At 34.7% G+C, this 15264-nt stretch overlaps 1 long non-coding RNA gene across 1 annotated transcript; it reads left to right on the top strand.

Annotated features, from left to right (window-relative positions):
* Window positions 1–368: 368 nt before the first annotated feature.
* On the top strand, window positions 369–2188 carry LOC112720059 (uncharacterized). Its single transcript, XR_003162031.3, has 2 exons — window positions 369–498; window positions 1831–2188. It is a non-coding gene; the product is annotated as an uncharacterized lncRNA (long non-coding RNA).
* The last annotated feature ends 13076 nt before the right edge of the window (window positions 2189–15264 follow it).

The following is a 15264-nucleotide window of genomic DNA, read 5'->3' as shown; positions in this document are numbered from 1 at the left end:
GGCACTCATTTGTATTCCATCATCTAATTTACATTCCATTAAATTTTAAAATTTCAGCATTCATAAAATCTGAAGATCAAATTTCTCTAAAAAATTTACTATTTGTTAACATCCATATTAAAAAACACACCCCAAATTATCATCACGCATTCACGCGTATTACACGCAGTGTACCGTTCTATCTTTAAAAAAATAAGCCCTTTCTGGTGAGCTTATCATTTGAATATTGATTATTCAATTTTGCTTGGAAGCGGTCGTCAAGTAGCACTTCATCTCACCACCCAAAGAATGGATATAAACCGCACGATGAAAGGGATCGAACGGTTCCGCTTAAGCTTCTGGATGCTTCTTGAAGTTCGTTCCCTTATAAATATGCATCATCGATCGGCTGTAGACCTGTATCTAAATTAAACGCCACTTCATTCTCCTCTTCCCAGCAAGAGAGATTGTTCATTTGGCAAGGGGGTTGAATCTACTTCTGGCCGTCATGGACGTCAGGTAAACATTAAAACATACACTTTGATCTCACTGCTTTCTATATTTCTTCTGGGCTTATAGTTAGTCTGTCTATACATGGATCTGAATGGAAAAATTTTTATTTATCAAAAAGGCTAAGCATCCAAATTTTTTATTTAAAATAATTCATCTCAGCTCCTACTTCCTCTTCTTCTTTCTCTTCCCCCTCCTTCTTCTACCTCTTTTTCTTCTTTCACAACACCATCGTCTTTCTTCTTCTTTATCCTCTTCCTCCTCATCGTATGCAAAAAAAAAATATCTTCTTTTGATTTTTGACAAGTATTATTGATATATATTTTAGCTCTTTATCCAAGTAATTTAGGTTAAGACAACAATATACAGTACTATTTTGATCCGATCCATCAAATCCACTTTAAACCAATATAATATTTTATTTTAAAGAGTGGGAAGGTGTGTTCTTTTAGTGTTGTTGCTGGCTATGCTGGATATGACATGGAAAATTTCTTATTTTGTGTTAATTTTTAGGTGTTGTTCATCCGGTTGTTTTTAATTTTTGCTCTATTCTGTTGTGCTGAGCTCCATTATTTCAAAAAAATATATTTTATTTTATTGTTCTTCCCGATCATATGCATCCCATGCGTTTTGTATAGATAACATTTTACGATTCATATTGTTTATTATATGTGATTTACATTTATTATTTAATTTTTAATGAAGGCTCTATGTTTTTATGTGCTTTAGGTTATTTTACATCGACATACCTTCTTGTTAGTTATGTAGTATTGTAATTTTATAGCTATATTGTGTTTGCACCGTGAATATTTGAACTTATATATTGAAGGTTAACTCTCTGTATTGGTAGGAATTATGTTAAAATAATTTTAAGAATTTGTGGGTTGGGGTGGATAAGATGCGGGATTGGAGTGTTTAAAATTAGGGTAAGATAGGACCAGTGAGTTAATAATTTTCAGTAGAGTAGATTAATGCCTCTTAATTGGTGTGTCAAATTAGTAAAATTCCTGTTGGTAGAGCTTTTATATATATATATATATATATTGATAGCTTCGAAAATTTTACCCAACATGTTTAATTCTTATGCGTTGTCATCTTATGTCTAAAGAATGTAAATATGTGTCATGTGTAGTTTCTCAAATTCAAATTTATTATATACTATAGTATTCATGATTAGATGATTTATGTTTACATTTTTAAATTTTTTATCCATATAAACTCAATATATTATACATTCATCATAAATGGGAATCAAACGACAATTTTCTAAGTTGTTAACAGATTTTTTTTTATTATTGCGGACAAAGGGTCTAAGTCTAACCAAAGTTGTAAACAACACAGCTAAAGATTTGGAACATATCCGGAAAAGTTAATTAAGTGAAGATGGCAAAATAATACAAAGATAAACAAATAAATAATGTTTGGGCCGGCCAAATCAGCAGAGAATGAGAGATACAGACACCGAGTCAAAGTTTCAAGCAAGCAAAAGGCTAAGGCGATCAAGCGAAAGACTTGAAGAAGAGTAGAGATCGGTGCTCACTCCACAAGCGCAGCATTTGGTGACTAGAGGAGAAAAGGGGAGCCGTTTTTTTTCTCTCTTTTAAGGGTTTTTAATTAGGACTTCATTATTATGTTTCTTTGGTCTGTTAACACCCACAATTCAGAAGAACACTAATATAACCTATTTATTGATTATTGATACTAGTGTATTACTAGATGTTAATGTATTTATTAACTCATTATTTATTTATTTATTTTATTTATTAATTATGTTTGAAAATAATAAATGTTGCAATAGTCAACATGATAAACATCTTTTATACTAACAAAAATGTTTTGACTTTAAATTTTAAGAATTATAAACATCTTTTTTATGGATATGAGTACTGTACTGAGAATCAATTTTTGAGAATGTTACATGACTAATAATGTTTTATTATATTTGGCTAATATTTTATTAATTTTAAATACTATAGATTAAATTTTATTTTTAAATTTTAACAATATAAAAATAAAAATATTTATTTAAAATATTGACTAAAATAAAAAATATATATTTTAATATATTTTTAAGTTTTTATAATTAATTAAAATATTTTTAAATTGTTTTTTATCTTTATATTAACAATCTTTCTTCTCTTTTTTTTTTCTTTCTCTTACCACCATTATTAAGATTACTACCACAATTTCATATCTTGCCATCATCTTCAACTCTAAATTTTAATCCTTTCAAAATGTGAAAGTTGAAAAAAACATAAATTTTGACAATAAACAAAAAGGATTGGGTTTGATGTCGGATAATATACATGTCCAATTATATATAAAAGTAGAAATTTGAACTTAAATTTTTTTATAGGTATTTAGTATCACCAAACTAATAATCTGATTTGTTAATAATACATAAATAATATTTAATATTAAAAATGTGGAAAGATTAAATAGTGTTCGAGTAAAAGTAAATTAGTTTTATTCACGTTGGGTTGAGATGTTTTGAATGCGAGTAGGATTAGAGTTAGGTGATTTAAATACGCAGTAGGAATTAAATTAATTTGGATTAGTTGAGTGGTTAGTTTATTCTTTTGTTTAAATAAATATTTAAAGTTCGAATTTTATTTTATGCGTGCAACAATCCATTAACTTAAATAGCTGGAATTCGAATTTCATTTTATACGTACAACAACCCATTAATTTAAATAAATTTTAGATCTGCAATGAATTAATCGGGAGATACTGTGAACAATAAGAAAAAATGCAATATAATTATGATAGGTTTAATTTCTATCTTATTCTACTATTTTTTTCCATTTCAACAAATTTAAATTAAGAATTAATTTGCCACAAATTTAAATTCTATTTAAGATAACTAATAAATTGCTACATAGACAAGTCGAGATTGGATCTATATTATTTTTTTCTTTTTCAATGAAACATGGTCGTTTTTCTATTTACGTCTCGTTCAAGATAGGGGTGTTTGCGGAGCAGTTTAGATCGATTTTGAGTCAAAAATTCATCCGATTTAAACTCTAATAAAAAATCTGATCCGATCCAATTTCAAGCAATTTTGATTGGAATAGATTTACAGTTTCGTAAATTAAAAAAATTAAATACATATAACAAGTCTCAACATCACATTTTAAATAATCAATAATGATATAATAAGTTTCAACAATATCTTAAAAAGTCAACGATAACATAATAATCGAAATAAAATTATAGATTATTTAAAATAAATAAATAAATAAATAAATAAATAAATAAATCACATTTTAAAGGTAAAATATTTATTTATTAAATAATAATAATATATGAATAATATAAAAATATATAACAAATTGAATATATTATAAATATAATTGTAAATATAATAATAATATTATAGCATATTCTATGGTTTAGATTGGATTTGATTCGTTATAAAAAGTAGATTCGAAATTCGATTAAATTCAACAATTTACAAAAAATAAAATCCAATCAAATTTAAATTAGTACGATTTTAATCGATTTTGATTTGGATTAAATTAAACGGTTTAATTTTTTTTTGAAAGAGAGAAGCTCAACACAACAAGTGGAGCGAACCAACATAAGAATCAGTGAACATCATAAGCAATCTAGGTACTCCTAGCAACACTAATGCTTATCCCCTTGTCATCTCCGGCATTGCCATCTCCGGCATTGCCATCAACAACAAAAAGGGTCTACACCTAACCACTCCTTATAGTTCATGAAAGACATATGAATGACCTCGTCAACCCCTTTTCCTTTATTCTGAAAAATTCTTCGGTTCCTTTCTAGCCATATGTTCCATATAATCGCACAAAATCCCATCAACCACCTCTTGCGCTCCACCTTGCTAGCTGATATCTCAGTCCAACTTATGAAATGTTCTTTCAACGTCCCCGGGCAAGACCATAGCCTCCCAACAAATGATAACCAAGCACACCAAACCTGCCAAGTGAAATCACAACCAAGGAACAAGTGGTGACCATATTCAATACTCTTGTTACAAAACACACATACAACATCTTCGTGGTGAATAACTCCCAACCGACTCAGCCTTTCCTTCGTATTGACCCTACCAGTCAACACAAACCAGACAAACAGTTCAACTCTTGGTGGAACTAAACCTTTCCAGATTGTCTTTGTAAAGTTGTAGCTTGTTATGTCCTCCGGAATGATGTCCTCCTGTAGTACCTGCAAAAAAGAGTTAGTAGAAAAGACCCCTTGTTTATCAAATTTCCATACAACTCTATCCTCACTGCCATAATCCAACTTGACCAGCCTTAATACATCATGCAACTGGTTCACTAGATTCAACTCCCATTGGAATAGCTCTCGCCTCCATTGGAAATTCCATATCCACCCAGCCCCATCCCAAAACCCGCAATCCCCTATAACAGATCCTCTTTGGTTTGAAACTGAGAAAAGCCTCGGAAACTGATCTTTCAGAGCACCACCACGTAACCAGACATCCTCCCAGAATCGAGTCCCTCTTCCATCACCCACCTCCATAGCTAACCCAGTAATCATCTTTTGTCTTACTTGCTGATTCTTGAACTGTATCTGGCAGATATCCTTCCAAGGACCCCCTTAATGGGTAAATCTTGAGAGGACAACAGCATACTTGGGTCCAGGTTATTACAAGCACAAACCACCTTCTTCCACAGCGGACAATCCTCCTTTGAAAAGCGCCACCACCACTTAAAAAGAAGGGCTGTGTTTCGCAGCATGGCATCCCCAACACCCAGCCCACCAAGCTTTTTAGGCGCCTGCACCACCTCCCACTTGACCAGAGCCATACCATTCCTACCATCCTCCTTACTCCATAGAAATCTTCTCTGTAAGGAAATAAGCTTCTCCGCAACAGCCTTCGGCATCTTATACAGGCTTAAATAATATACAGGGAGGCTATTTAGTACAGATTTAATGAGCACCAACTTACCGGCTTTATTAAGGACTTTGGCTTTCCAAAGGCTGAGTTTTTCCTCCACTTTGTCAATGATTGGCTTCCAAGTCTTCACCAACCTTGGATTAGCTCCTAGCGATATCCCTAAGTATTTCACTGGAAGGGAAGCTTCCTTGCAACCCAGCACGCAGCACATACGCTGAACCCACTGAGCATCACAGTTAATAGGGATCAAACTAGATTTATCAAAGTTGATGCTTAACCCCGACATCAGCTCAAAACATCGAAGAATCCTCCTGTAGTTCTTAATTGTCTCTTCCTCTGGAGGACAGAACAGAATGGTATCATCCGCGAACTGTAAATGCGACAGCTCAACCTGATCTCTACCTATCAGTAGTGGAGATATGCGTCTGTTTCTAACCGCCTCCCCAAGCATCCTATGTAGCACATCAACGACAAGGACAAACAGAAAGGGAGACAGCGGGTCACCTTGTCGTAGACCTCTTTCCATCTTAAACGGCTTGGATGGTGAACCGTTTATCAAGACAGACATAGAGCAAGTACTGACGCACTCCATAACCCACCCCCTCCACCTTCTTCCAAACCCCATTTTCTGTAAAACAAAATCCACGAAGCTCCACTTTACTCTATCATATGCCTTCTGGAAGTCTAACTTTATTATCACCGCTTCCTTTCTTCTCAGTTTAAGCCATTGAACAGTTTCGCAAGCAATAAGAGCCCCGTCATGAATTTTCCGGCCCTTAACAAAAGCACTCTGTGTCTCACCTACAAGCCGTGGCATTATTGTTCGCATTCTCCTAACCAGCATCTTAGAAATGACTTTGTATACACACCCGACCATACTGATAGGCCTAAGGTCCTTGATTTCCTTTGCTCCAGTAAACTTAGGAGCCAAAGCAACCCAAGTGAGATTAGTACCCGCCGGTAACCTGGAGGACTGGAAAAAGCCCAACACCGCTCCCGTGAACTCAGAACCAATTTCATCCCAGCACTTCTTTATGAAGTTCATGTTGTAGCCGTCACAGCCAGGAGCCTTTGATGATTCACAATCCCACACTGCTTCTCTAACCTCTTCAGAGGTCGGCTGTATCTCCAAAGCCAAAGCATCAGCCTCACTGATCTTCTCCACCAGACCGTCTCTAAACCTCACCAACGGCGACTTCTCCTGGTGGTACAAGTCTTTGTAGAAGTCCCTTATTGCAATCTTGATTCTAGCTTGATTCCTTATCAATCTTCCATTAATAACCAATACATCAACCCTGTTGTTTCTCCTTCTCGCCGAAGCTATGTTATGGAAGTACCTTGTGTTTTTATCTATTTCCTTGGCATGTCTTGAGCGCGACATCTGCTTCCAATGTAACTCTTTTCTAACGTACCACTTCGAACAACATGTCACAAGCGCTTTCCTTCTTGCCTCCACCGTTTCATCATAAGCTCCATCACCCACCATGTCATCAATTTTCTTAATCTCTTCCTCCAACATCAAAATTTTGTTGTCCATATCTCCAAACTTGTCTTTATGCCATCTTCTCAAAGGACCTGCCAAAGCCTTCAGCTTATCCGTGAATTGCATCTCTTGTAACCCTCTCCATTCCTCCTTTACCATTCTTAAGAAACCTTCATGTGTAAACCACGAGTCTAGGCTTCTGAACGGTCTAGGTCCATCTCTCAATCTCTTATCTTCCACTATAAGAGGACAATGGTCTGACAGTCCCCTTGGACCACCTCGTAATCGAGTCTCCGGGAATTTTTCTAACCACTCCAAACTAATCAAGGCCCTATCAATACGGCTACAAGAACGTCCTCTGAACCAGGTGAACTTACGGTCAGTAATCGGCAAATCCACTAAACCCATGTCTTGTATCCAGTTCTTGAAATCCTCCGCCGACAAAGACAAGCTATCGGTACCTCTCCTTTCTTCAACATGTAGAATCTCATTAAAGTCCCCTATGAAACAACAGGGAACCTGGCATAGACCAGCTATGTAACTCAGCTCCTCCCACACAACAAGCTTCTCATCTCTAGCGTGTGCACCATAAACTAATATAAAAGCACAATTAAAATTATTCTGCAACAGAGTTCCTTCAACACACAACCATCTCTCACTTTTATAGCAATTTCTAACATCAAAAAAGCCCTCATCCCATATTAGCAACAACCCGCCAGATGCACCAGTAGCCTCAACATATTCCCAACCAACACAACTATCCCCCCATATACTTGAAATATCAAATCTAGTCACAGATGGTCTTTTAGTCTCTACCAAACCTAGCATGTTTAATCTATATTTTCTTTTCAGGTCCTTCACCATTCTCAGCTTCCCGTCACCCCTCAACCCCCTAACATTCCAAGAACTAATAATCATTTTAAATAAATACTGCACACCTTTTTTTGTGTTTTGGGTCTGCTTCTTCTAGCTTTTGCCTTCTGTTTTGCCAGTCTTTTTTTCCGAGCTATTTCTTCATTCTGTTGTTGAAGTACTGCCATAATATCCTCTTCTTCATCATATAGTTCGGCTCCTGACTCCTTTGCCAATTCCCAAACCCTTTTGTTTTCTATCAACTGTTCCTTCAATTTTGAACTCTCATTATCACTGACTTCATTGTCATTTGCAAGCATTCTGTCCTCCTTACTATCCTTATCATCACTGAGTTCATTTCGGTCCTGAAACTTTGGTAAAGTTCGGTGGCAAGTCGCTTCAAATTCAGGCGCTTTACAGTCATTTTGTTGCACTCCGTCACTGTTCCCATAAGAAGCACCATTACAGTGTCCATTATTCTGTCCGTCATCTCTATCCTTAGACCCTCGGGCCCGTTCAGACATCCCACCAACTATTAGTTTACTGCATCCTTCCTCCATTACCAAATCTCTTCTGCTACTGAACTTTCTTCGCCTATTATCAGAGTCGGATTCCCCAGCTGATTCGCATGGTTCGGCCTCTATGGGGAGCGTCGGTCTCGTCATTAGCCCATCACCGCCGCCTTCCATCCCGGTTCCTCGCCGCTGCTTCGGACCTGCCCTACCCGCCGACTCGTCGCATCCCCCAACTTCAGGACGTGGCCGTGGCCTGGGTCCCCTGCCTCCCACGATGGGGAGTATCTCGTGCGCGGCTGCAGCAGGGAGCATCGCGTTTCCACGCTGCGAAGCAATCCCAAACTGACCCGTTCCCATGCAACCCGGCCCAGTAGCAGTACCCGTGCCTCCATCATGTTGCAGTGCATTGGCTTGTGGTTCGTGGCCCAACAAAGGATTGCTGCTGATTGTATCTTCGCTGGGCCCATGGTTTATTTTTTTGCTTGTAGGCTTTGTATATTCCTTTGCTAGCCCAATATTCTTGCAGCAATAATTCCAGGAAACCGTTACTTCTGAATCCCCTTTTGTACTCTCCTCATATCCCAGTAAATTAGCTGAACCATGAATGCCAGAATTATGAGGATAATATGTTACTAATTTCATTTGATCGGGACTTAAATATTCATAATTCCATTCGTTCAAAATTGTTTCTGAAATTACCAATCTGTCCTTGTCTTCAACCTCCTCACGCTGTCTCTCCATTATCACTTCTGCAGCCTGATCTATACAGTTCGTCAAATTTATTGAGTTTTCCGACCACCTAACTGCGTCATCACAAGCTCTTGCACGTATATTCTCCTGTTGTTCACAACTGACTGCTTCACCTTCCACTATTCCTACCTGACAATTCACCCCAAACGTTTCACGTCCCACTTCTTTTACCAACACGTCAAAGCCACTGGTGCCAATCGTGATATGGACCCATTCATTGATCACGTCTAACACACAGGTATCAATTTGGATTCGGCCAACACTAAAGGACTGGCATGATTTCGTTACTTCATCGCATCCAACCACCTCACCCCATTGGTTTCCTATTATACTAAAAGTATCCACGGACCATGCATGCAACGGAACCCCAAAGCATTCCAACCAAACTCTTCGAGTTTCACTCTTCTCCGATTCATCCCATCTCCATACCCTATGGAACAACTGTAGCAGACTATTCATTTTGAATGTGTAAGCCTCCTCCGCATTCAACAAACTGTCAAAGGTCAACAGCACTTTATATGCTCCCATTTCTCGCACCTGGATGACTTGAGGAAAATTGTTCGCAACTAATTCCTTCAAAGATCTATAGTCAATGGCTTTCGTCGTTCCACCTACTAGGCTTCTCTGTAACCAGACCAAGTTTTCTGTCGCCACCCCCACTTCCACCTTTTTTGTCCACCCATTCTTGTGCGGATCATGGAGTGTTTTCTCCTTAGTTAGATCTGTAGCAGCGACCGCTGGAGCTTTCTGCTTCTTTTCTCCTTCTGGTGGTTGCTGGCCTCGTGGCTGCACACTGTTCATTTCCTTCACAGCGGACGTTCTCCGATATTTAGCCTCCCCCACGAATACTACTTTCCCTCTCAACCGCATCCGATTCATGTCTGCTATAGCTTTCAAAGCTCCTCCTTTCGTAGTATACCGTATGAACGCAAAAATGTATAAGCCACCATGTTTTTGTTTCCTTGATAAGTATATGTCGTTTATGCGACCAGTCCAATTGAACAGTTCGAACAGCTCCCTCTTGGAAATGTCTTCTGGAAGATTATCCACAAATATTGAGTATGAATCGTGCTCTAAACGTCGATACTCTTCTCGGTTCCAAACTCGAGGATCTTTAACCTGACCTATCCTTCTAAATTAAACGGTTTAATTTATATCGATTTAAATTTAAATACTCCTAGTTCGAGATATTTGAAAGCAGGCGTATGAGTTGCTTCTAATATTGGTATAGTTGATTAAAAAAATAGAGGAAATTAATACATAGCAATATAATAGTTATGAAAAAGTAACTGATGAAAGTAATTAAATACATTAAAATGACTGAATGAAATATTTTAGTTAGTTCAAAAAGGCGAAAGGAAACATGAACAACAATAATTTTGGCCAATCTATTAAAATAAACGATCCCATTAGGAAACTAATTAGGGACAGCTAATTTAGAGTCAATTAATTAAAAAGTAAATTTATTAAAAAAATTAACTTCTACTATCTTAATTTTTTAAATTTTAAAATAAAAATAAAACTTTTTTTTAACTAGTTTACTCCAAATTGACTACCCTCTAATTAGTTCCTTTGACTTTTTCTAAAATAAATTTTGATCGTAACATTTCTAAACGCTTTTTAATCATTCATTGCACACGTTGTAGGTGCACAAGACGGCCATGTCTACTACGGATTGTTACTGCTTAATAATAATGTACCAAATACCTTACCGGCTTTAATTCTTGCCAAGCCTTTTTTTTCCCTAGAAAAGATGACTTCGACGTTGTTCAGTGTGTCATTAGTACATTACTCCCACCTAAACTATCCTGACAGCCTCTAATTGCTGTTTATGGGAATATATCCTCTCAATTGTTTAAAAAAATTGAGAGTGTGAAGTGTAATTTTTTATCTTTTATTATTTTTTTTATATTTATTTTTGATCTCACTTATAAAATTAATGGTGAGAGATCACACTTTACTCTCTCAATTATGAAAAAAAATTGAGAAGATCCATTATCACTATTTACAGCTTTTATTTTCTCACAAACAATCTAATTAAGCTAATGGTGAATGTCAATTTTAATAATCTTGTATCAGCTCCGTTAATTATGAAATCACATATCTATTTCAAAAATACTTGCCCAAAACTTTTAAAAAATGATATTTCAAAATAATAATTCATTTTGAATGTATTTTTTTCATGATACCCTTAACTTAGTTGTGATAAATCAATAAACTTTAATACACATATTTGTTTGTTTAAAAATAATTTTGTCCATTCATACGATCTTATATATAAGTATTCACTAAGATTGTTTTCAGAAGAAAAATTGAGATTAAATTAAGTCTTTATATTATATTTGGTATAAAATATATTGTTGAGTTATATTTTAATATTATATTTAATTTAAAATAAATATAGAGATTAAATGATAAATTTAGAATTTAAAAAATTAAATAAAAATATTTTTGATAAATATTATTAAAATTTCAGTCTTTTGCCTCTAAAATTTTAGTCATTTCTATCTCCATTTTCTAGAAATACTGAAAGAACTAAAATTTTGGGGACAAAAATTTCAATCGCTAACCATCGAATACAATACTAAATCTCAATTCTTCAGTTTGTTAACAAGTATCAAACATTTCAACAACCTTAACCTTACCAAGTGCTTTACAAAGCCATAGCTCTATGAGTCTGGCAGTCAATGTTAAGAGGAGTAGAGGGCCAATTAATGTTGGTTTTTGTTTTTGTTTTTGGTTTCACCGATTAATGTTGTTGACAAATGAAAGTAGGAAAACTACTTCCTTTTTTTCTTATATATATAGGAAAATTACTTTGTTTTTGGTCAGGGCATTGGAAAACTACTTAAGTTACTCATTTTTTCATCTTTTGGGCTAAAACACAGTAGATAGGTTGAAAAGAACGTAACAGACAACAATGGCCTTTAACTCGTTAAAGTCCAAAAACCCCAAGACCAAAAGAATTTACGGAAACCCGACTAACTCATTGGGTTAAGTAATTAACTTAGTCTGTTTATTTTTAAAATTTTATTATTTTTACCTTTTTGGAACCAACTTTTTTTTTTTTAAACTTTGTCGAGCGAAGTCTCTATCATTGATGGGTCAAATAACTAGTTCAAGACACCAAGAAAAAAAAAAAAATCATTAGTTCAAAATTTTAAGGTTTTGTCATGCATTGATAATTGGGTAAATTATACTGTTATCCTACATTTTCAGTAAAATTATAAAGTGATCCTTATATTTTAAAAGTATGTTACGTTTCTAAAGATAATTAAAATTTACAATTTAGTTTTTGTCATTCAAAAAGTATTTGATTTAATAGAATATTTTTAACATATTCCTTATTTTAATAGAATATTTTCAGAATAATATTATGTTAAATCAATATTTTTTGACCGATGAAGACTAAATTATAAATTTAAATTTTTTTTAAGACTCAATTACAAACTTTTAAAATGTAGAGATCAATTTGTAATTTCATTGAAAATGTAAGAACCTACCGCAGAATTTAACGTTGATAATTTGATATATTTTATATTAGGTTAAAGTAGGATAAACTACGGTTTGAGTTTATGGCCCTAGTTACCTAATTTGAAATGATTTTATGTTGTAGTTACCAAAAAAAATGATTTTATGTTGTTAATTAGTTTTTTTTGTCTGCCTTTTAGTATATTTTATTTGAGTAAATAATTAAATTTTTTATTTAAATAAAAAATCCGAAAAGAGAATGTTAATATATTCTAAATAAAATTCAGTATAATGGGTTTTTTTGAATAGGTTTTTAAGAGGTGTTTTTTAAGTAATTTTTGTTTAAAAAAATAAAATTAATTTGATATTTGAGTATAATAATATAAACAATTTTGATTATGAGTTAATGATAGATGTTCTCACAAATTCTGAGTACCACTGACATGCAATTCATTAATTTTTCAGTGGAAATTCAAGTAACGCATATGTCATCTTCCACAAGGTTGCCAAATTGCTTGAAGATGCAGCTGGAGCAATGCGCAAATTGTTACTGGCCAATCCTTATGAAGAACACTGGGCAGCAATGTTGGTTTACCATGTTGCTACCATCTGCTCTATGATTGCAAGAGCAGCCAATCCCAGCCTGGTAACTGCTAGTCTCTTGATTTTTTCCTCTGTGATTGCTTTCGAAGCCATCTTGTGGGTAGTGGCTGCTCAGTTATGGTGCTTCATCATTGTCAATGTGACTATATTATTGGTAGCAGTGATATCCTACTATAAGGACATCTACAACCTCCTCACTACACGCTCTCAATATCAAAGGACTCACGACAGTTCCGATACTGTTGCTTCAGAAGGTCAGGTCTCAGGTGACATAAACTATGGGGTATCACATATCGGACAGTGAGGTCTTTTAATTTAGACGCTTACAGGGATTGTTTGTGAGTTGTGATTTTACTTTTAGAGGAGAAGAGAGAGAGAAAGGAAGGGTTTGTACTTTGTAGTGTAAAACTTCAAATTTTGATACTACACACTTTTCCTTTCTCTCCAAAATCCCAATGCACAAACAATCCCTGACTATCATTTTTCCCTGATCTTAATTAATTTCTTGTAGTAGTGTGTGAAACGGGAGTTAAACCCTAAAATGGTCTGAGATTGACATTGGTCGCTTTCATGGAAAAGATCCGATCCCAAGATTCCAATAGCCAGATTGAAAAAAATGCAGCATATTGGTCCTCACTCCCTTCCCACCAAGTTTGTCATCACATTGTGAGTGGCCTAGCACATATCCTTCTATGCTGAACTAGATGAAAATGCATTGCTTTAGTTTATTCATTTGGTCTAGTCCAGCATGGAAGAGATGTGTTATGCCACCCGCGGCGTGAGGTCTTACTCAATGAAAATTAAAGGGAGTGGAGGATTAATATAGTGCAATTTTTTTAATTTCGAGAATGTTTATGCTGCAATCGGAATCTCGGGGCCTTTTTGGTACAAGAGGCTAATTCCAGGACCACTTTGCGGCTTAACTCGTGAAAAGGAGAAAACAAGGTATATGCTTACTATTGTTCTATTTTTGTATTTTTTTTTCTTTTTCCGTTTCTTTTTGTTTTCGGATGTTACCGTTTACGTATTGTTGAATGAGAATGATATTTTTCCCATCATAACTTATTTAGTTGTTTTTATCATCTTTGTCTGATTCTCTCATTACTTGATGCTTAGCCCATGTATGCTTTGATCTTCTATGGTAGTTGGTAGACATGTTATCAATTTGGTGTACCTTAAGACTTCTTGATATTACATTACATAGTCTAATTTCATCCGAAAGCTGACTAAAATCTCCTTTGAATTTAGGATATGTTCTTGAAAGATTCTCACTTAAGCTTTATGGTCCACTTTATTCCTGTTTTCTGATTGTGCAAGAATGTTGAATGCACAGGTATAAATATCATGGAGCTTCTGCCAAAATGAATTTAATAGAACTTATAGATCGGAGTTGATTTTTCTGTCACAAACTCAATTTCTGTCTTTAAGCTCTCACATTCTAACAGAGGATGCATGATGTTTGGTAAAAGAAGCTGGCTTTAGTTAAAAAACAATATTTTTAAGGTACAATGTTAACATATGATAAGGCCAATGATTGTCTTTATTTATTTATGGAATATAGAATTTGTATGACAATTTTAATTGTTGAGGCCATATCACTTGCATTTTTTTGAACTTAGATATATAGGGTCACTATTATATTCTCAACCTGTTCTTTCAAGATCTATTTGTAGTCCATTGTTGAGAATTGAAAATTTGAGACTCAAATAGGGAAAGATATCTGAAGATAGAAAACAGGGATTAAAAAATATATGGATGCGTTACTCTGATTTTATGATATAGTCACATGGTTAGAGTAGAGAAAGACCCAAGGAAATAATGAAAAAAGTTACTTCAAGAAATTTAAGCATAATTTGGTTGAGTATTTACATGATCCATGGCAAAGTTCAATGACGTCATTTGATCCATGTAACTAATTCGACATAGGGGGATAAAGGCTTTTTTTTTTTTTCATTTTATGTTACAAGAGACAAGACACGATTACAACAATCTATTATAATAGGCAAATCCTAATCGTAATTATATGAGGAAATAATTCTGAAAGAATGGTAAGTATCAAACCTAATCCTAAGAGATGATCTAAGATATTTGTTGATATTCTAAGATATGGTGATATCTTATTTATTTCTAAGATTCAATTCAAGTTGCTTCATTTTGAGTGAGAACATGTTACTATTATGAACTGATATTTTGATTATGATGTTGAATATGTT

Source organism: Arachis hypogaea, chromosome 11 (assembly GCF_003086295.3).
Source record: "Arachis hypogaea cultivar Tifrunner chromosome 11, arahy.Tifrunner.gnm2.J5K5, whole genome shotgun sequence".
NCBI classification, from domain to species: Eukaryota; Viridiplantae; Streptophyta; class Magnoliopsida; order Fabales; family Fabaceae; genus Arachis; species Arachis hypogaea.
Note: the sequence above shows the minus strand (reverse complement) of the source record. Positions and strands in the feature narration are given on the sequence as shown.